At 38.2% G+C, this 23,451-nt stretch overlaps 1 pseudogene; it reads right to left on the minus strand.

The window, feature by feature from the left end:
- Positions 1–10,710: 10,710 nt before the first annotated feature.
- Positions 10,711–11,634, minus strand: LOC131402311 (small ribosomal subunit protein eS6-like; annotated as a pseudogene).
- Positions 11,635–23,451: the final 11,817 nt, after the last annotated feature.

A 23,451-nucleotide genomic window follows, 5' to 3' on the forward strand; every position in this document is an offset into this window, starting at 1 on the left:
GGAAAATGGATATCTGCATGGTTTTGCTTTAAAATCCTAGGTGTATGCATTGTCATTCTCTTGTGGAGGCCTGCCAGAAGATCCCGAAAACAGCCCTAAATGCCAAAGACCTGCTGATTCATATGGCCTAAATGGTAGAATAGCTTATACTGTACCCTGGACCAGCTTCAGAGACTTCTTTTGCTCTGAGCCCCATTTGAAACTCAGTAAATATGCAAAGTAAATCACTCAAATGAGACACATATTGGCTCCAGAACCCAAAGAGGCCCACAAAGCATTGGATCTTTTTTAATGTTAATAGGTGGAAGATACATCAACTTAACTTTCACATTGAAGGAGGGATCTCAGTATGCCCCAGAACCCTAGAGCCCTACAAACCCACCAAGTCTTCATGGGGTTTATCTCCCACTTATATATCTTACTAAAGCTTCCAGGGTATTTGCTACTTCCTGCCCAACAAATCTATTAGCATGATTTCATGGATTATTTAGCCTCGATTATGACAGAGAGGGCTAGAGCCGAAAGTAACAGTGAATGTTTTGTTGACCCGATCATGTGGAAGCAAATTACTTCTTGGTTGATGTAGAGAGAATAAAGCATTTGCCAGAACAATAGTTGCATACCAGTTTTTAGAGACTGTGCTGTTTTGCTCCAGTAAGGAGACTACATCTGTAAAAGCAGCAGCATTTAGGATCACCACCTGATTAAGTGTATGAAAATCTGCTACCACTCTCCTAAACCCCACTACCATGCATACAGGCCAAGTCAACACACTTGCATCTCTCAAGACTTGCATGGTGGCATTACTCTCCACAGACTTCCTCAGGGATGCAATATTGCTTTTGATTTATTATTTTGGTTGAACAGGGAAATTCCAGTGGTTTCCAGTTGGTCTTTCCTGTTATATAAGCCATTGTTCTACAGGCAGGGAGCCAGTGTGAAGAGTCTGCTAGTTTGCAAATGTGTTCTTGAGAACTATAAATTCAGGTAAAATTTAGATACAAAGAGAATTCCTATTGGGTTGTATGTGTGGACCCACTGGGCCCACTGTGAGAAGGAATCAGACCAAAGAACTATTTATCATCTAATCTCTCTCAATCTCCACTCTGACTATTTGACCAAAAAGCATTTGGGATCCCCAGGAATTAGCATCAACTCCAATTCTATCTTAGTCATTCCAAAAAAATCTGGCTGTTTCCCTCTTCCCATGCACAGATACCTTGGTAAAGGGTCCCAGGTCACTTTCAGAAGGGCAAAGAGGAAGATTTACAGTATACTATGTTGGCAGGGTTATAGCATTCTTCCTCAAAGGGACCCCACTCACATCTCAATTTCGAATATCTATCCCTGCACCAGTACCAAACTGCTTCTATTAATACAGCTTTATAATGTGTCTTGAAAATTGATAAGGCAATTCCTAATATATTCAATGATTGTTTTGGCATTCTTTTTTTTTTTTTTTGGAAGATTGGCCCTGAGCTAACATCTATTGCCAATCTTCCTCTTTTTTCTTGAGGAAGATTGTCCCTGAGCTAACATCTGTGCCAACGTTCCTCTATTTTGTGTATGGGATGCTGCCACGGCATGGCTCGATGAGCAGTGTGTAGGTCCACGCCCAGGATCCGAATCCTCGAACCCCAGGTCATTGAAGCAGAGTGCAAGAACTTAACCACTATGCCACTGGGCCGGCCCCATATGTTGGCATTCTTATATATTTCCTTGTCCTAATGAATTTTGGAATCCATTTGGCAAAATCCACACACACAAAAATTCTATTAGCATTTTTATTGAGATTGTTTGGATTTATAAATTAATTCAGGGAACACAGAAATTTTTCATAACATTAAGTTATCCCGTCAGTGAACATGATATATCTACTTATTTGGCCATTTTATATCTTTTATTAAATTCTACAATTTTCTCAGTAGAAGTCTTATACATTTTTGTTAGTTTTAGTCCTAATTGGTCTCACATAAAAAATTTAAAACTTTTATGGACTCACATTCTCATCCAGCTATTTCCCTTTCCACTTTATAGTCAAACATCTTGAAAGAGTTGTCTACACTACATGTTTCCATTTACTCATCTCACTTCCTCTTAAACATAGCGCAATTTGGATTCAATGAGCTCCACTTCATCAAAACTGCTCAGTCACTGATGACACACACAACTTTAAAAATCCACAAGTTTTTTCCTGACCCTTATTTTGCTTGCTTTTTAAAAAATTTATATGTTTTCACTTTCAGTTTCCAGTTCTGCTCATAAGGAGCTTGGAAGTTACCGCTCCATCCTGATAACAAGCAAAAAGCTGAACAGACTGAAAAATCAACAAACAACTATTCTTGGATCCATAAGACAGGGGAGGACACAGGGTAAACTGCTGCCCCCAAGAGTGGAGAGATGGACAGGCAAATACAGAGAGCCGCAGCTCACCAGAGCAGAGACTCGCGCAGAAACCACCTCCAGAACCAGCGCCAGGGTAGGAAAACCTGAACTGTAATGGACAGATTGGTGAAGGCTCAGTGTGGACAACTCTGAAAGTGAAGAACTCTGGGGTGATCCAGTCATAGAGGGGCCCCCAGAACATTGTGAGATTACCTCCAGGAACTTGACTAGGTTCCCACAGTAAATATCTGATAAAAATCCCCTTGTGCTCCTGGCAGGAGGAGGGGAAAAGGAACCATTCTGAAATACTCCAGAGCACTCTGTTCTTCTTAACAAGGCCCACCCTCAGGGAAAACTGCCTAACAAGAGCTTAGCCTACTGGAGTATTATCAGAGCCTAACTGACCTGGGGGGGGGGGAATACCCAACTCCAGCCCACTCTAGCCATCCTGTCTCACCTAAGGGGGAAAAAAAAAACTGAGAAACAGTCATGAAGTTCACAGTGCAGAGGCATAGGCTCACTGAAAAACTGAGACCTAATCTTAGGACTATAGAATGCTTCCCCTCCCCAACACCTCACTGCCACATCACTAAAGGCCTATTTACAGCAGTTCCTTTTACCCAGTGCATCATATACAGCTATCAAGAAAATTTACCAGGCATATACCAAAACACAAAAAACATAATTTGAAGAGACAGAGTAAGTATCAAAATCAAACATGGCAAGGATGTTGGAATCATCAGACTGGGAATTTAAAACAACTGTGATTAATATGCTAAGAGCTCTAATGGATAAAGTAAACAGCATGCAAGAACAGATGGGTAATGTAAGCAGAGAGATGGAAACCCAAAGAAAGATTCAGAAAGAAATGCTAGCAATAAAAATCACTGTAACAGAAACGAAGAATGGCTTTGAGGAGCTTATTAGTAGGCCAGACATGGCTGAGGAAAGAATCTCTGAGCTAGAGGATATATCAATAGAATCCTTGAAAACTGTAGAGCAAAAAGAACAAAGACTGAAAAAAAAAAAAAAAACAGACTATCCAAGGACTGTGGGACAACTACAAAAGATGTAACATACGTGTAATGGGATTACCAGAAGGAGAAAAAAGAGAGAAAGGAACAGAAGAAATATTTGGAAAAATAATGATCAAGAATTTTCCCAAATTAATGTCAGACACCAAACCACAGATCCAGGAATCTCAAAGAATACTGAGCAAGATAAATGCCCCCAAAAATTACACTTAGGTATATCTTCAAATTATAACCAAAAATAAAGAAAAAATCCTGAAAGTAGCCAGAGTATAAAAACATCTTACCTATAGAGGAACAAAGATGAGAATTACATCTAACTTCTCAGAAACCATGCAAGCAAGTAGAAAGTTGAGTAAAATATTTAAAGTGTTCAGAGAAAAAAACCCACCAACCTAGAATTCTATACTCTATGAAATTATTCTTCAAAAGTGAAGGAGAAATAAAGACTTTCTCAGGCAAACAAAAATTGAGGGACTATGTTGCCAATAGACCTGCTCTGCAAGAAATGTTAAAAGAGGTTCTTTAGAGAGAAGGAAAATAATATAGGTCAGAAATTCAGATCTACATAAAGAAAGGATGAGAGTTGAAGAAGGAATAACTGAAAGTAAACCAAAAACTCTTATTTTTCTTATTCTTAATCTATCTAACAGATAACAGTTTGTTTAAAATAACAATGTATTTGATTATGTACGCTTACGAATATGTATGCTTATGTGTGCTTACATATAAGTGAAATGAATAACAGCAATGATACAAGGGATGGGAGTAAGGAATTAGGATTATTTTGTTATTATAAAATACTTATGCTACCCAGGAAGTAGTATAGTGTTATTTGAAAATGGACTTGGATTAGTTGTAAATATATATTGCACTCTAGGGTAACCACTAAAAAAGTTTTAAAAAACTGTAACTGATATGCTAAGAAAGGAGAGAAAATGGAATCATACAAAATGCTCAATTAAAACCATAAAAGGCAGAAAAAGAGTGGAAGACAAAAACAGGAACAAAAAACAAAAGAAACAGGGGCCGGCCCAGTGGCGCAGTGGTTAACTGTGCGTGCTCTGCTGCAGCAGCTTGGGGTTCGCAGGTTCGGATCCCAGGCGTGCACCAACGCACCGCTTGCTAAGCCATGCTGTGGCGGCGTCCCGTATAAAGTAGAAGAGGATGGGCACGGATGTTAGCCCAGGGCCAGTCTTCCTCAAGAAAAAAGAGGAGGATTGGCATCGGATGTTAGCTCAGGGCTAGTCCTCCTTACAAACAAAAAAAACCAACACACAAGAGAAACAAATAGAAAACAGTAATGAATATAGTAAGTATATGTCAACTATATCAAAAAACACTTTAAATGTCAATGATCTAAATGTACCACTTAAAAAACAGAGAACGTCAGAAGGGATCAAAAAACATGACCTAACTATATGTTGTCTACCAGAAACCCACTTTCAATACAAAGACACATATAGATTAAAAGTAAACGGGCAGAGAGAAATATACCATGCTAACAATAATCAAAACAAAGCAACAGTAGCTATAGTAATCTCAGACAGAGCAGACTTTAAAGTAAGGAAAGTTATCAGAGATAAATAAAAGCATTATATAATGATAAAGGGGTCAATTCTCAAAGAAAACATAACAATTCTGAACGTGCATGTGCCTAACAACAGAGTGTCAAACAATGTCAGGCAAACACTGATAGAACTATAAGCAGAAATAGACAAATCCACTATAATAGTTGGCGACTTCAACACCCCTCTCTCAGAAATGGACAGATCTAGCAGGCAGAAAATCAGTAAGGACACAGTTGAACTCAACAGCATCATCAATCAACTAGATATAATTGACATCTATAGAGCACTTCATCCAATGATAGCAGATCACACTTTCTTCTCAAGCTTGCATGGAGCATTCACCAAGATAGACCACATCCTGAGACATAAAACACCTCAACAAATTTAAAAAAATAGAAATCATACAATGCCTGCTTTCAGACCACAATGGAATTAAACTAGAAATCAATAATAACACTTTACATGTTTTAAATTTACATAATTCACTCTTTGTGATGTATATTTCTATGGATTTTGACAAATGCATAGAACTGTGTATACCATCACAGTCATGATCCAAAAAGTTTCATCACCCCAAAAATTCCTGCTTGCTGCCTCTTTGTGATCAACCCCTCCCCACACCCCACTCCTGGCAACCTCAGATTTGCCTTCTATCTCAATAGTTTAGCCTTTCCCAGAATGTCATATAAATGGAGTCATACCATATGATGCCTTTGGGTTCTAGCTTCTTTCACTTAACAAAATACCTTTGAGATTCACACATGTTGTTGCATGAATCCATCAGGGTTACTTTCTCCCTTGTGTTGCTAAGTAGTATTCCAGTGTATAGATATACCACAAACTGTTGATTCATTTATTCACATTGGAGTTGTTTCCAAGTTTTAACAATTAAAAATAAAGCTGAAATAAACATGCGTGTACAGATTTTTGTGTGCACATAAGTTTTTAGTTCTCTTGGGTAAATATTTGGGAGTAAGACTGCTACTCCCATATAAGAATAAGTAAACATATAAGCACTGTATATGTTTAAATTTGTTTGTTAAAAAAACTATTAAACAGTTTTTCAAAGTGGCCATACTGTTTTACAGTCTTATCAGCAAAGCATGAGGATTCCAGTTGTTCCACATCTTTGTCAACACTTGGTAGTGTCAGGATTTTTTTTTTTTACCTTCTAATAGACGTATAGTGGTGTTTCATTGTGATTTTACTTTGTGTTTCCATCATGAGTATTGGCATCTTTTCATATGATTATTTACCATCAATATGTCTTTTTGAGTAAAGTGTCAGTTCAAAACTTATGTTTCTGTCTTTTGAGTTATTTCTTGTTGAATTTTGTGAATTCTTTACATTCTGAATAAAAGTCTTATTTTATTGAGGTATAATTGATATATAACATTATATTAGTTTCAGGTGTATAAAATAATGATTTGCTATTTGTATATATTGGGAAATGATCACCACAATAAGTCTACTTAACATCTGTCACCATGCATAGCTACAAAATTTTTTCTTGTGATGAGAACTTTGAAGATTTACTCTCTTAGCAACTTTCAACTATGCGGTACAGTATTAACTATAGTTATTATGCTGTACATTACATCCCCACTACTTATTGATTTTATAACTGGAAATTTGTACCTTTTGATCTCCTTCACTCACTTTGCCCACCACGCCCCCACCCCTCAACTTTGGCAACCAGCAATCTGTTCTCTGTAGGCATGAGCTTGTTTTTTTGTTTGTTTGTTTTAGATCCCACACGTAAGTGAAATCCTACAGTATTTGTCTTTCTCTGTCTGACATTTCACTTAGCATAATGCCCTCAAGGTCCATCCATGTTGTCATAAATGGCAAGATTTCATTCCTTTTTATGGCTGAATAATATTTCAGTGTATATATACACCACATTTTCTTTATCCATTCATCCATCAGTGGACACTTAGGTTGTTTCCATGTCTTGGCCACTGCAAATAATGCTGCAATGAACATGCAATGAATATGAAGTCTTTTGTCAGAAATGAGACTTCTAAATATTTTCTCTCAGTCTGTAGGTTTATCTTTTCCTTCTCTTAACAGTGATTGTTTCAGAACAAAAAGTTTTCATGTTTATAATTGCTCATGTTTTGGCAGCATTTGACATTGGCTTTCTCATCCTTCAAGACTCAGTTTCAGGAGGCCCACCTGAATTAGGCTCCTCCAGCTCCTTTACCTTAGCAAATTTCTATCATATCACCCTATACATTTTCTTTATGGCACCTCTCACAAACTGTAATTATTTTATTCATTTATTATGTTTATTATCTGTATTCCTCACTACATTATAAGCTCCGTGAGGAATGGGGGCTGCATCTGCTTTTTCACTAGTACTATCAATGACTAATATAGCGCCTGGCAAATAACTATGGAAAGGAAGGAAACAAGGAGAGAAAGAAGGAAGGCACAAAGGAAGAAAAGGAAAATCTTGAGGGAGAGGTCCAAGATTATTCTGAGAATTCAACTTCAAGAAACTAGCTAATTGTTATGATTTAAATGGAAATAGAAAATACAGGATTGAACAGCAACTCCCCACTTCCAGCCCACCCCCCATCAGCCCTTGGCAACCACCATTTTACTTTCTGTTTCTATGAGTTTGACTACTTTAGATACCTTATATAAGTGGAATCAGGCAGTATTTGTCCTTCTGTGACTGACTTATTTCACTTAGCATAATGTCCTCAAGGTTCATCCATATCGTAGCATACGATAGCATTCTCTTCTTTTTTAAGGCTGAATAATATTCCATTGTATGTATGTACCACATTCTCTTTATTCATTCATCTGTTAATGAACATGTAAGTTGTTTCCACCTCTTGCCTATTGTAAATAATGCTGCAATGAACATGGGAACGCAAAATATCTTTGAGATTCTGTTTTCAATTCTTTTAAATAAATATCCAAAAGTAGGATGGCTGGATCATATGGTAGTTCTATTTTCAATTTTTTGAGGAACCTCATACTGTTTTCTGTAGTGGCTGCACCATTTTAATTACCATCAACAGTGCACAAGTGTTCCAATTTTTCAACATCCTTACCAACACTTGTTATTTTCTGTTTTTTTGACAATGGACATCCTAACAGGTGTGAGGTCATATCTCATTGTGGTTTTGATTTGCATCTCTCTGATAATTAGTGATGTTGAGCATTTTTCGTATACCTGTTGGCCATTTGTATGTCTTTTTTTTTTTGTGAGGAAGATCAGCCCTGATCGGATGGCACCCTAACATCGGATGCCAACCCTCCTCTTTTTGCCGAGGAAGATTGGCCCTGGGATAACATCTGTGTCCATCTTCCTCTACTTTATATGGGACACCACCACAGCATGGCTTGACAAGCTGTGCGTCGGTGCGCTACCAGGATCCAAACCTGCAAACCCTCGGGCCGCCGAAGCGGAGCACGCACACTTAACCGCTGCGCCACCGGGCAGACCCCTGTATGTCTTTGAAGAAATGTCTATTCAAGTTTTTAGCCCACTTTTTAATTGGTTGTTAGTTTTTCGGCTATTGAGTTTTATGAGCTTCTTATATATTTTAGATATTAACCCATTATTGGATAACTGGTTTGCAAATATTTTCTCCCATTCTGTAGGTTGCCTCTTCATTCTGTTGATGGTGTCCTTTGCTGCACAGAAACTTTTCAGTTTGATGCAGTCTCACTTATCTATTTTTGCTTTTGTTGCCTGTGCTTCTGGTGATATATAAGAACAAACCTTTTAGCAAGGTCTTCCCGGCTTTCAAATTCTGGCCCCAGCCTGCCTTTCTTCTTTGAGCTTTCACCATCACACCACTGCACACCACAGTCCAGGCCACTGGACCACTCCCAGTCCCTGAGAAAGCCATGCACATGTATGTGTCTCTGCATATTGTCCTTTCTTCTTGGAATATTCACCCTCTGCTGTCTATCCAGCAGGTGCAGTATTACAAAAGTCTCTGGTGGCTTTCCTGATCCTCTTCCTCCCAAGGAAGAATTAGTTGCATTCAGCTTTGTTTGGTCCCCTAGTGAAGTATGTACTAGAGTTGTTTACAAAATTGTTTCCTATTCTAGACTATATTCCAGAAATTAATATCTACCAGATGGTGTATGCTATTTTTTAAATAAATTTGGTCATTTTGTCTCGATTTCTTTATCTATAAAATGACAGTGCTTTTAAATTTGCTTGTCAGTAATAACCAGCCGAAACTCATTTTTGAAATACAGATTTGAGGCTCCCTCCCATAGATTATGATTGCAGGGTTCCAGGAATTCATATTCGAAATGACCTCACTATGTGATTCTTATAATCAGGTATGTTTAAGAGAACTGAGTTAGATTACTCTAGGGCCCTACCCTGCTCTAAATTTTTTCCTTTTTTTGTCTATAATTTCTTACGGCATAGAAGAGAATAAAAGCGAAGGACAAAGGTGAAGGGCATGTTTTAAGATGACTAGCCGGAGTTTTGGTAACTGACACCCATCCCCTCTCCTTCAGTCCTTATTTTCAAGGGCAATTTTGAAATTTTAAGCCTGGTAAACATGTGGAAATATGATTAGAGTAAAGAGAAAGTAAGAGGAGAAACTGATTCGATGTATATCTAAATTACAAAAATACCTTAGACAATTTTCCATCAATAATCAAAATAACACCTTACACCGGTACAATGCTTACAACTTGCAAAATACTTTCCACTTCCTTTATCTTTTTTACACTTTATAACCACACTGTAAGTTCAGCAGGGAAAAGCAGGGCAGCAATCATTATTTCCATTTTATACAAATATTTTTTGAGTGCCTATGTCATATGAGGAAAAAATAGAGTATTTCATATAGAAAAAGGCTATGATCTTCTATGCGTTTAAAAGAGGTAAAGTTCTCAAACTGTATATGCCCAGGTAAAGAGTTATTGGACTGAGTTGGAAAGATATATTATCCAGATATTTCAAGGCCATCGAAATCTTTTTTTCCCACCATCTATGCAGAGTTATTTAGGGAACTGCTATAAATGCCCTCTTGACTTTTCAAATTTGAAATAATTTCAGAATTACAGAAAAGTTGCAAAAATAGTAGTTTCCATATACCTTTCATCCAGCTTCCTCTAATGTTAACATTTTACATACCACAGTACAGTTATCAAAATCAGGAAATTAATGTTGGTACAATACTAGTGACTAAACTACAGACTTTAACATTTTTCCACTAAGGTCCATTTTCTGATGCAGGATCTAATCCAGGATCCCACATTGCATTTAGTTGTCAAGTCTCCTTAGTCTCCTTCAATCTGAGATAGTTCCTTGGTCTTTCTCTCTCTTTCGTGACCTTGACACTTTGGCAGAGATACTGGTGGAGTTATTTTGTCATATATCCCTCGATTTGGGTTTGTCTGATGCTTTCTCATGTTTAGATGAAGGTTATGCATTTTTGGCAAGAACACCACAGAAATGGCATTGTGCCCTTCTCAGAGCATAAAGTCAGGAGACGTGGTGGTCTCTGCCAAGTTTCTCCATGTAATTATTCCCCTTCCCTTGTCATTAATAAATATTTTAGGGGAAATACTGAGACTATGCAAATATCCTGCTTCTCCTCAAACTTTTACCCACTAATTTTAGCATCCTTCAATATATTTTGCCTCTGATAATTATCAATATGGTGTTTGCCTAATGAAGATTTTCTTTCTTCTTCTTTTTTTTTTTTTGATATCTGATCTTATTTGTTACTCTTAGAAAATTTCATTTTTGACTGGACTCAGACTTAGAGGTAGAAGCTCTCAGGACAGCCCCCGTCTCTTGGCAATCTGTTCCTGGTGTTTTTCTTTGGTCTCCTTCACTCTCTTGGCCAAAAGTTCAGCATATTCTCCAGCCTCTTCCTTGTTTTTCTTAGTACACTGTTTCTTCAGAGCAATAGGCCGCCGTTTGTGTTGCAGGACACGTGGAGGAACAAGATGCTGAATCTTGGGTGCTTTGGTCCTAGGTTCTTACCTTTTTTGTCTAGGGGCTTTCTCACAACATTCTAGCGGACATCATCCTCTTCAGAGAGATTGAAAAGTTTGCAGATTCTGCTAGCTCTTTTGAGCCCCACACGACGAGTCACAGTAGTATCAGCGAGTCCAGAAATATCCTTCTCCCCTTTTTTCACAATGAACAAGTTGAGAACACTCAGATTGGCAACCACAATGCAACCCCCAACAGATTTGTGCTTTCTTTCTCCAGTCCTCCTCCGTCTGTAACAGGAATGCCCCTCACTCAACAGCAGGCAGACACGGCCATGGGTCAAGACACCCTGCTTGATGGGGAAACCCTGCTTGTCATTCCCACCACTGATTCGGACCACATAACCCTTCCACTCTTCACCCAGAGCGTCAGCAGCAACTTCTGTGGCCATACGCTTCTCACAAAATGTACAAAGTTGGCATTCATCGTCCACTTCCATGAGTTTCTGGCAGCCAGTGACTGGGAAAGAGATGTTCAGCTTCATCCTGAAGCAGCCGACTACCTCCGAGGCACCACAAAAAAAGAGGCTAATGAAGACTTTCAATTTTCCTCATTCCTCTATATATATTAGTTGGAATTTTTCTCTAAGGAGAAGCTATCCCTTCTCTCTCAATTATTTATTCATTCATTTGTGCCCTTCATTTTTGCTTGTGTGTTCCCTCTGTTTCTCATCTTTGCCAGCCCAGTAGGAATTTAGCAAAGCAACAGATAAAAACAAATATCATTTAAAAAGACAACTCCCAAAGTATTTTCAAATTTTTTGCACTATCCTGTCTAACCAGATGGACTAGTCAAACAACAAAAAACTTAGATTAAGATCAGACACACAAACAACATTGATCAAAGCAACATGAATCCATAAGAAACAAACTGACCAAAAAAAAGACAAAAGTCCTTACTCACTGACTGTGTGTGGTATCTTAGGGGCAAAAATTAAATCAATGCATTTTGACAACCAATGTTCATTTTGTTTGTCTCCAACTCTCTAACCGGGTAAAGTTTCTAAATAAAAGAAGAAGCTAATTGCTTTATTTCAAAATGGATAGTGGTTTTTAATGGTTTATTTTGGCTTGGGGCTTTTTCTCTCCAACCAGGACATCTATTCTTCTTCAGAGAACAAAACAGAAAATAAATTATTGGTACCGAAGTAGCATGAATATTGATACCATCAGATGTTTCTACCCTAAGAAAGATTATTTCCACATCTATCATCAACGAAATGTTTTGCAAAACAGGTTGTTTTTCCAACAGATTGGTGTATGGTGAATCAAAAAAGTTTGCATGTGAGGAGAATAAGCATTGATTCTAGAAATGAGCCACAATCTCTTGGGTGGCCTAAGAACAAGTTACCAAACTTGCCTAGACCTGATTTTTCCATCTGTGAAATGATGATAGTTTTTACCTACCTCATTAAGAGATGTCAGACATTAATTAATGTTCATAATGGGCTTGAGATCTGTGATTAAATCTGTTATCCTTGATGGAAAACAGAGCCATTCAACCACTGAGGAGCAGTAAACAAATCAGGGGGATGTATAGTCCATGGAAAGAAATACTAAAGAGTGAAAAGTTAGTCAAGAATGAGGAGTGGGGGCTGGGACAAGAACCTCTTTCGGTGTGTAAGTATTCGTGCATTGTTATTGTTCATGGAATTAAGAAATACACCTCTCTGATGTCTCAATATGCGGACTCTTCTTTGCCACACTAAGGTTCTTAACCTTTTTCGTGTCATGGATATTTTTAACACTTCAGTGAAGCCACAGACCTCTTCTCATAATGCTTTTTAAATACATTAAAAAGTATGTAGGATTATGAAAGAAACCAATTTTATTAAGGCACAGTTATCATAATGTTTTTAAAAATTTAGTCTTAGAATTATATGTATGCTTCTTTATTAAATTAGATGAGATCCAATAGCAGTCTAATAACTATCATAATTTCAAAGTTGTGATGGTTGTAAACAACATTTCAAGATATTTGCAAGAACTCTAATGTGATATAAAAATATCCGTGTTTTCTGTTAGTGATAAGGTTAGAGGAACTGCTCTTATTATTGCGGTTTGTTGCCTACATTTATAATTTTAAATTGCTAAGTTTTAGTTGGAAGTTACTGAAAATAAAGATGTATTATTCTTCCCATCCAATTTCACGGACCCTCTAAACTTTATCCATGGGCTTCTTGGGGTATTTGGATCTCAGGTTAAGAAACTCTGTTCTAAACCTATCCTGGAAACCCTCAGATAGCCAAATACTTGATATTATTTCTCCAAGTGCAATCAGGTGATCATAGCTATGGAGTGTTTATTAAAAATGCAAATCTCTTGACCTTTTCCTAGACCTGCCGAATCGGTATTTTTAACAAGCATTCAAGTGACTGATATACACACTAAAGTTTGAGAACTGCTTCAAAGGTGGTTACATCAATACTTATCTTCAATAGAATCACAATTATCAAGCCACAGATTCTTAAATATTAGTTTGAGGTATTATAATATCGTATAATATTATAATATGGTAGGTCTGGAAGGGGCCTAGAAATTTCAATCTTTTAATAGGCCTTTCAAATATTGTGATGAATATGTTCTCAACTCCATCATGAGAAATATTCCTAAACGAAGACACTAAAAGTCAAAGTATAAAATCTGCCCAGGAATGAGAGGAACCCAATCAGGAGCTTTCCATCAGAATCATCATCACAATACTCCACTACCCTTTCCTTTTCTGCACCAGTTAATACCCTTCAAAAGAAAATCTTTAGATAGAAGAATTAAATATGGAATCAATGCATTGTATCACAAAAGATACAAAAGGTGAGTGACATTCTCTGTAACTTTTAACATCATGCCTTAAACTGGTAGGCAAAAATTAAATGTCATCAACAACATGAAAAGCAGAAAAACAGAGTAAAAGGGCTGCAGAAGATCTAAAGATCATCTTGAGTTTCAACTACTTCCCTTTTTCTTCTGCCTCACAAATCTTTATCCCTATCCCAAAAATTCTCTGTAATTTGAGCTTCAGACCAGTAGATCCAATTGTCTACTAAACATTTACCCCTGCATACCACAGACAACTCAGACATGACAACCAAAACTGAACTCATCACATTCCTCTGCAGAATGGCTTTCTCTTTCATATTGTGGGTCTTGGGTATTGGTACCATCTAGCAAGATATTCAGAAATTGTCCTAGACATCTCCCATCTCTCACTAAGTTTTTCTTTGCTAGGGGACGCTTTTGGAGTGATGGTCAGTGTTAAAGCTCCAGCAGTGACCTAGTGTTCTTCATGTCTGCATGTTTGGAGTGCCAGCCTCCAATGTGGCTGATGTCGTAAGATTGACATAGTGATTGGAAGAGTCCTTCTCAGACAGGTCTCATGCCCCAAACTAACTCCAAAAACACAACTGCAGCCCTAGGAAGGCTTAGGAGATGTGGCTTACTCCAGCTCAGATTTCAGACTCTGAAAGAAACGCCTTTTATTTCTATGATTCATTTTTTCCTTGTATTTATGTTTTCTTGCCCTTCACTCCATTCAAGTAGTAAGACTTTGAGTTCTAAGTTTAGGGTGTAGTTCTTGGAGAATGCCCTCTCAGACTGCCTGTGATCTAGGCAAGAGAAATTCTTGGGGGTTCACAGGGTCCTCGCTGAATCATGGAGTTTGGAGGCCAAAGACACCTAATAACACATGATTCGGAATTTGGAATTCTCATCACCAACATCTGGTGTAGGTAAGCTGACCAAAGTGAGTACACAGACAGGTTTAGGAGGTAAGATCACTGAAGAACCTCAAACCTGAAGGGCTGTTGCACTATTTATGGGTAAATCCCCCTAAGAAGAGCAAGGCTACTGCACCAGGACAGGATCTAGTAAGTGGACCATGGTCTTGATGAAGACAAAGATTCACTTCTAAAGTAGTGGGCTGATCTCAAGACAGAGCCTCAGTATGTAAACTTCTGATCCAGTCATATTGCTAGACTGCTCTGTGTTCTTCACTCCAGGATCAATTTTCCTTTTCATCCTATTCCTCAGTCAGGGCAGAAAGAGTAATATGTAACTCCAAAGGAAATAGAGCAAATTTCTGCTGGAGCAGAAAAATAGGTGGCAGAAAAGAATGTCTGCATCACTATGAGAAGGATAACTTTAACCAAGGCTATGTGGTTTCAATGCTGACAAAAGGTGAGATTTGGGGAATGAGACATGGCAGAGATAATCTACTTCTCAATGGGCCCCTGCATGTAGAGGGGTAGGAAGTGCTTACAGCAGCAGTAGGAACAAACAAAGCTGGTTCCGCTAGGATTAAAGCAGCTCACAGAGTGGGGTCTATATTACTGAGCATGGGCCACCCTCAATTCAGGATTGTGAGGCCAAAACAATGGGAACCTTATGGGACAACAGGAATAATTCAAAAAAGAAAGAAGAGGAGGATCCCAGGAAAGGCCCACATCATGGAGGTGCAAACCTTGCAGTCACTGGTAGTGGACCCTGAACAACAGACAGGAATGGATTGCTCTCTTGGTGCAGTTGGAACCAAAAAGTCTTTATTTATTATTTTATTTTATTTTATTTTTCATACTGATGCCTTTTCTTTTTTTTAAAGATTGGTCCTAAGCTAACATCTCTTGCCCATCTTCCTCTTTTTTTTAATCTTTTTCTCCCCAAAGCCCCAGTACATAGTTGTATATCCTAGTTGTAGGTCCTTCTGGTTCTTCTATGTGGGACGCCACCCCAGCATGGCATGTTGAGCTGTGAGCAGGTCTGCGCCCAGGATTCGAACCAGCGTACCCCAGGTCCCTGAAGTGGAGCATGCAAACTTAACTGCTATTCCACTGGGCCAGGCCCCTATTTTATTTTATTTTATTTTATTTTTCTGACTACTCCCTCACCCCAGAAAATACCAGTGCTCTTTTGGCATATGGCTGGTAGCAGTAATTGGATCTAGACCTGCTTTCTCAAATCCAGTAGGCACTAACCACATGTAGCTATTGAGCACTTGAAATGTGGTTAGTCTGAATTGAGAGATTCTTTACATATAAAATATCTATCGAATTTCAAAAACTTAGTACAAAAAAATGTAAAATATCTCATTAATTTTTATATTAACTACATGTTGAAAATATACTATTTTGGAGATATTGCTTTAAATAAATATATCACTAAAATTAATTTCATCTGTTTCTTTATTCTTTTTTAATGTAACTGTTAGAAAATTCAAAATTACATATATGGCTTGCATTATTTCTCCATTGGACAGTGCTGATCTAGACCAAGACATACCTTGGTTCCACGGCCATTGTTCTTTTTGTATGTGCTAAGGAACTAGTATTTAACCAATGATTCTAAAACTTAGTGTGTTTAAAAATCATCTGAGGAACATAAGAAAATGTCTTTCTTGCCTCCACCCTCCTAGCAAGATTCTAACTATTGCATTTGGGATGTAGACAATGAATTCGTATTTTCAACCAGTTCCCTAGGAGATTCTGATACAGGAAGTCCTCTGACCGTACCTTGAGAAATATTGGCTTAGGGTGAACAGCACTGCACTGATCATGTTTGATTCTAGGATGTTCTTCTCTTTTTCTAAATTTTGTGGGTGGGAGAAGCTGCTGTGATAATCTCATGTTCGTGCTGACTCTCTGAAACTTGGGCTAAGTACATCCAATGATGGTTTTAGGATTGGATTAACCAAACTTTAAAAATTCTAAAACCTTTACCTCAGATTTAGTGGAAGATGGCCCAGGATACAGCTGCAGAGGAGAAATCTCAGGCTGCAGTGAGGGCCCTGAATTAGTTCCCTTGTATATGAGAATGTAAGAACTGAAAAGAAAATGTGCATGGGTGCAGGCAAGAAGGAGGGAGGCATGCAAGAGGGCCTGAGACACTGGATCCTATATTGAAGCTTTGACTTCTCTGTAGGAACAAGGGGTTGGCTTGATGCTGGGAAGAGATTTATATTACTAAAATGTATACGGTGTATTCACAAAATGACTAACATTATGTGCTGAAGTCAACAAGGGCTCACTGCATACCATGTGGTTAAGAGATGGATTTTGGAGCTAGACCGTCTGAGTTCTAATAGTATCTCTGCCTTGGGCAAGTCTTTTAACCTCTTTGCTTTTCTTTAAAATAGAAAAAATAATTGTACCTACCCATAAATTTGTTGTGAGAATTAAGTGATCTGATACATGTAGAAAATACAGAATTGTGTCCGGCACATAAGAGCTATATGAATGTTAGGTATTATTCTTGTATTACAGGGTGGTGAAATTTGCTGGGCAATATAGAGCTAAAGATACTTTACAATAAGGAAAGGAACAGAAGGAGACCACTTTACCTATTGCAGACAGCAATAGGAAGCAGCAAGTGCAAATGCTTGGAGAGGACAGGGAAGTTGCACAAATACTGATCTTACTCGGCTTACTACAGGGTTACGACTCGATAAACCCATCGTAAGTTGAAAATATCATAAGTCGAAAATGCATTTAATACATCTTACCTACCAAACATCATAGCTTAGCCTAGCCTACCTTAAATGTGCTCAGAACCCTTACATTAGCCTACAGTTGGGCAAAATCATCTAACACAGAGCCAATTTTATAATAAAGTGTTGAATATCTCATGTAGTTTATTGAATACTTACTGAAAGTGAAACAAAATGGTTGTGTGGGTACAGAACGGTTGTGAGTGTGTCAGTTATTCACCCTTGTGGTCGCGTTGTTGACTGGGAGCTGCGGCTCGCCGCTGCTGCCCGGCATCACAGGCGAGTACCGTTCGGCATATTGCTAGCTCGGGAAAAGATCAAAATTCAAATTCGAAGGATAGTTTCTACTGAATGCATATCACTTTCACACCATCATATAGTCAAAAAATCACAAGTCGAACCATCATAAGTGGAGAACCGTTTGTATGTGTATAAGGTATACTGGGAGATGAGGAGAGAGGGCAATAAAATAGGAAATAACAGAATCTGAAAGAAGGAGTTGCATTTTGTAGATGGGAGTAAGCCTATCTAGCCTAATTTAAATATACATTCAAATTCAGTATTTACTTATTAAAAGTGCAAGCCAAATATAAAAAATATCTTTGGGTCAGATTACCTTAAGGGGCTAGCTCCCAGTCCCAGCCACATGTGCAGTTTCCAGAGTTGTCATGCGCCCTCTCAGTTTGAGTATTGTTCCTTCCTATTTCAGATGTTTCTGGGGGAAACTTCAGGCCTCGAGGAGGCTGAATGGCCCATCTCTGGATGATGTCGGGGAGCTGTGGTGAGGATTATGTGCAGTTAAGGCTTTTCTGATACTCTGCGATCTCCCTCAAACGGAGCAGCAACACCCTAAGTGTTAAGACCATGTGGGTTAAGAGGAGGAGGACAAAATAGCAGCTACTATCCGCTGTGTACTTGAGGGAACTCAAGGTGTTTCTTGCTTCACTTCGCCTCCAAAGGAGGGCAAGGAGAGATAAAGACAAAAGTAGGCAACAACGCTGGGGGCTGGTGTTCCTCATGCGACAAGTGAAAAGGTTAAAGCAGTACTTTCTCAACCTTTTTCAGTTTATGTCACGGCCCGAGGCAACTGACGTGGAGTCCTAGCTGTCGGGCTTCTATCCCCCTACCTGCCCCAAAGGCACACTTCTGAGCCTTTCGTTGGAGAAGGACTATTTAAAGTCCCAGGAATACATGTGGTGTTACATCTGGCTTTTCCTCAATCAGTTTTTCTCTAAGAAACCTGCTTCCTTTATGGGTAAAAGGCAGATGGCCCCAGGGCATCTCCTAATTGGGAAGGTGGTGTCCCCTTTTCTTTCTTCTCTTCTTCTATTCCTAAACCTTACCTTTTATTAAAGGTCACGTGGGGAAAGAGATAAAAGAAGATTATTTGAGCTTTCTGTTCTTGGTTTTCAAGAAAAACATTTTTTCTGCTTATGATACACTTGCTTGGGGTTGTTCTTCCTAAGCTCTTCTTACCATCTATAAGCCCCTCAAGAGCCCAGATCAGTATGTGGACTTAAGAGAAAGTGGCCAAGGGTGACAGGTGGACATTGGAAAGTGTGGAAAGATGTAGACCCAGAGCAAAAGGAAAGCAAAGCTGCCTCAGCAAAACACAAAACTGAGAATCACAGCACTGACCTCCATCTGCCAGGAACCAGAATAACTGTATTTAATATTAATCAAATACACTAATATAACTCTGGAATGTTTAGTTGCCCCAGGTTTCAGATATTCAGAAGTATTAAGCATGGGAATGCGGTGGTTATATAAAACCTCAATAGTATTCCGTAAAATCAGTCACAGTGGTAGCTCTCCTAATTGCCATTTACTTAACTCCTCACTCCCACTGGCTGACTGACGCCCCATGGTCCGATGAATCTTACCCTGAGGCTCCTTTCTAGTGCCTCCTAGTATGCTACTCTCCCAGAGGAGTTGCGAGATTTCTAAGAGTTATATATGTGATACCCAACCTATTTAAGCCAACTGTGCTTATTAGTGTAATCACTTAATTTAATAAAATATTCTTATTAAATTATAAATATTAATATTTTAATATTTTTAAATTTAATACAATATTTTCCATTTTATTAAGTTATAAATAAATGCCAAAATATAACAGCAAAATTTAAAACCAAAGAAATACAAATGTGAAAAGAAAGATTTATATCTATAAAAACTAAATTTAATGTCTTGTAAAGCCTCAATAAAGGTGAGTCACTTTTAAAATGTTGCTGTCAAATTAGTGTTCAAGGCAACTGTAAAAATTGGGGGGAAAGTCTTAAAAGTCTAAAAAGGCTGCACTCAAATTGCTTTATAAGTATCATCAACTCCTATTTCACTTTAAAGAAACAGAAACTAGAAATCAGAAATGAGGCAATTTGTGTATTCCATCACGCCATTTTGAGTATTTTTTCATGCCAGAAAGAATACATCAGGAGACTTGTACTCAAGGAAAATTCATGAATAATGGACATTTATATATTTTAAGTAAAGATAAAATGTTTAAGATATGTTTGTACCATTTGTTTTTTATGATTTCCGAATCTTAACTGACTTTTTTGGTGTGAACCAAACAATTCTGGGTCATCTTTAGGTCCCAACTGCATGGTGGAAGATGGTTACTATTGAGTTTTTTTGAAATTTGTAACCGAATGTGTTTATGTAATTGCTTCATGGGATCGCATTGTTTTACTTCCAGGGAAAGAAATGACATCATATTACTGGAGGATATTTTCTAGTACCTACAAAATAATGTACAGGTGGTGAGAGGGGGACAAATAGGTAGGTGATGAGATAGCCTTCTCAGAACACCAATAAACCATAACTTTTGAAACAGCCTTAAACAGCTAAATAGAATTTATTTGGAAGGGTTCTTTTTTGCATTTAACTTTTGTTATTTAATAATTATTTTCTTGTAATAAAATATCTCAATAATATTGCACAACAATTTTTACATCGAACCCTAATTTTAGTAAGTTTCTGTAGGAATTAGTGAAAATAAAGTTATTTATGTAAACTGAAACTTAAGATTTCCAGCACAAATTCACACTATTATTGGGGTTCATCAGGGTTTCATCAGGGATGCAGCACTCAGGTTCCTTTCCTTCTTTCTATCTGAAATTATATTATTCAGTTGTAAGTTTTTATAAAATGCATAATGAATATGCTAATCTGCAGGTAACTTTCAACAGACTCTAATTTTACTAGGAAAACTGTGTAGCAAAAAAAGTGGTTACCCGGGGCAGCCCCATGGCTTAGCGGTTAAGTGCACGCGCTCCGCTACTGGCAGCCCAGGTTGGGATCCTGAGCGCGCACCTACGCACCACTTCTCCAGCCATGCTGAGGCCGCGTCCCACATACAGCAACTAGAAGGATGTGCAACTATGACATACAACTATCTACTGGTGCTTTGGGGAAAAAAAAGGAGGAGGATTGGCAATTGATGTTAGCTCAGAGCCAGTCTTCCTCAGCAAAAAAAAAAGAGGAGGATTAGCATGGATGTTAGCTCAGGGCTGATCTTCCTCACACACACACAAAAAAGTGGTAACCCAGTCATCTCTTTTTTTTTTTTGGCTAAGGAAGATTAACCCTCAGCTAACATCTGCTGCCAATCTTCCTCTTTTTGCTTGAGGAAGATTCACCGCGAGCTAACATCTGGGCCAGTCTTGCTCTATTTTGTATGTGGGTCACTGTCACAGCATGGCCACTGACGAGTGGCGGAGGACCATGGCTGGGAATCGAACCTGGGCTGCCGAAGTGGAGTGCACCGAACTTAACCACTAGGTCACAGGGCCAGCCCCTCCATTCACCTCTTTTTAATGCCCTAACACATTTTAAAAGTCAAGAGATGAGAAGGAGCAATATTAAATTCAGTATTCAAAATTAAGAATTTTTACATTAATGCTATCAAATAACTTTTACTCATTTAATATGTATAAGCTTGGTTTTTTCATAGATCAATTTTATTATATCAGGCATAACAGGAAAACTTTTCAATCACAATAACAGGTGACTAAGGGAAAACTTTTCTACCTAAGGTAAATTTTGAATTCTACTTATATTTTTCTTTTTTTTTTTTTGTGAATAAGATCAGCTCTGAGCTAACATCCACGCCAATCCTCCTCTTTTTGCTGAGGAAGACTGGGCCTGGGCTAACATCCATGCCCATCTTCCTCTACTTTATATGAGATGCCGCCACAGCATGGCCTGACAAGCGGTGCATCGGTGCGCGCCCGGGATCTGAACCTGGGCCGCCAGCTGCGGAGTGAGCGCACTTAACCTCTATGCCACAGGGCCAGCCCCCTGCTTATACTTCATGAAATATAAACAGAAAAAAAGGAAGTCCAAGTAAACTCCTGTCATAACTCACCTGTGTCCCGTTACAAAGAAAATTCTTTATCTGTTTGAATTTATATTGCCAGGAACAGTGGTATATTCAACATTTCAGCAGAATGACTGATCGGCTTTAAATAAAATTCTATAACTCTTCTCATTAGAGCAGTTTTATGTGACAAATTATGCCTCAAAAAATTATAATAAAACTCCTCTCTCTACCTCGAGATCCCAAAAGGATGTAAAACACATTATGAGGTTCTACAATGATAATTAATTATAAAACTTAATCTGCACTCTTAATGGCACATGTTTTTAAGTTGCATTTTTTTTAACAACAAAGGACATACACTTTTTAAATAATTACATATCCCTATTCATTTATAACTAATATGGCAATGAACCTATTTTGCACTAACCGGATAGAAATCTTTATTTCCTCTTTTAAAAACTATTTATTGAGTGCTAAATATGCCTGGCACTATTCTAGATGCTGGAGATATAGCAGTAAACAAACAACTCTTATGGACTTTATATTATAGCAGAGGGACATAGACAATAATAAAGTTAATAAGTAATTAATGACTAAGCTTTTCAACAAGGGCTATGGAAAAAAATAAAGCAGAGAAGGGAGATAAAGAGTGGAGGGGATATGGGGGATAGAAGGCGGTCTGAAATTTTAAATAGAATGGTCAAGAAAGGCCTCACTAAAAAGATATCGGTAGGGCGGGCTGACCCGGTGGCTTAGCGGTTAAGCACACGCGCTCCGCTACTGGCGGCCCGGGTTCGGATCCTGGGTGCGCACCGACGCACCGATTCTCCGGCCATGCTGAGGCCGTGTCCCACATACAGCAACTAGAAGGATGTGCAACTAAGACATACAACTATCTACTGGGGCTTTGGGGGGTAAAAAAAAAAAAGGAGGAGGATTGGCAATACATGTTAGCTCAGAGCCAGTCTTCCTCAGCAGAAAAAGAGGAGGATTAGCACAGATGTTAGCTCAGGGCTGATCTTCCTCACAAAAAAAAAAAGAGAGAGAGAGAAGATATCGGTAGGGCTTGTAGACATTTGTAAAGACTTTGACTTTTATGTTAAGCAAAATGGGAAGCTTTGGAAGTTTGGAAAAGAGAAGTGGCATGATCTGACTTACTCTTCAAAAGGATCCCTAGCTGCTGTGTTGAGCATAGACTGGGGAGGGAGGCAGGGATGCAGAAGATGAGTTAAGAGGCTATTGTAGTAATCCAGATAAAAGATTAAGATGGTTTAAAAGTAGTGAAAAGTTTTTGGATTTGTGATGTCTTTTGAAGGTGAATTCTAAAAGAATTATTAATAGATTGAATGTAGGTATAAAAAAAAGAAAAATCAATGATTACTCCAAATTACAAATTCCTTATTGGAAAGCAGCATTCCAAAATAATTAAATTCAGCACCCACTTGTTAAATAAGAGCATCTTTTGAGATAATAATAACAACAAAAATAATAGCTGTATTAGTCAGGAAGGTCTAGGTTATGCTTTTATGAGAAAAAAAGAAAAGAAAGGAAGAAAAGAAAAATCTCAGATAAAAGTCAATTTGTTCTTTTACGCAAAGTTCACTGCAGGTTCAGGAGTGATTCTAGGGCAGCTGTGTTCCACGGATTTTCCAGTGATCCACTTTACTTTGA

Source organism: Diceros bicornis (genome assembly GCF_020826845.1).
Source record: "Diceros bicornis minor isolate mBicDic1 chromosome 6 unlocalized genomic scaffold, mDicBic1.mat.cur SUPER_6_unloc_1, whole genome shotgun sequence".
Classification (NCBI taxonomy): domain Eukaryota; kingdom Metazoa; phylum Chordata; class Mammalia; order Perissodactyla; family Rhinocerotidae; genus Diceros; species Diceros bicornis.